An 843-nucleotide genomic window follows, 5' to 3' on the forward strand; every position below is an offset into this window, starting at 1 on the left:
AATCAGGAGAGACAAGTGATATTAAGAATGAATTTATTACAGTGACAGAGTGATGGACAGAATGAGATTTGACAGAATGAGATTTGACAGAATGAGATTTGACAGAATGTTTTGGCGCTTGGACTCTATGAGGTTTAAAAGGAGAGCTGAACGATGATAGGCCGAAAACGAAGGAGGAACGCTGCGCCATTGGTTAGAGGAGGTCCGGTGACAGAACAGCTGATTAACCCACGGACGGCCCAAACTGACAGCTCGAGAATGACAGCGTGAAAAGAGTGACTGAGAAACCTGATTGTGGATCACTTAAAGTCTTCCTTACTGAACTTTCGCTAAGCTTCATGTTACTGATTGTTCATTTCCTGTTTTGCTTTGTACATAAAGTTGTCTCTCTCTTTCACATCCTGCTCGCCTGTGTTTCGTTAACGCCTCGAAACTCTTCTCGTTTATTTGTTCTTTGTTTCCTTTTTTTAAACCAGGCTGTAAACATGTTCATGTCTGCTGCTTTTTGAATGGGTGTGTATGTGACTTCCTGTGCTGCTGCAGCCAGCCTCTAGTGGACACTCCCGGAACTGCAGGGTTGTTAGCTTCATTTGTTTTAGCGTTGCAGGTTTAGCGCTTGCTGTGAACGTGTTTATTTCTGCTGTTACAAAAAAATGGCGTTTTAGTAAGGAGCCTCAAGTGGACAGTGTGTGAACTGCAGTTTTTAACATTTCACTGTCAACTTCAGGAGGATGATGCTTCATTAAAACAAATGAAGTCCAGTTCAGAGTTTGTTTGTGGAAATCCTGCAAAAACCACAAAAACCCCAGAGTTTAGGAGGAACACTGAACATAAATATCTGGT

This window comes from Symphodus melops (genome assembly GCF_947650265.1).
Source record: "Symphodus melops genome assembly, chromosome: 2".
Classification (NCBI taxonomy): Eukaryota; Metazoa; Chordata; class Actinopteri; order Labriformes; family Labridae; genus Symphodus; species Symphodus melops.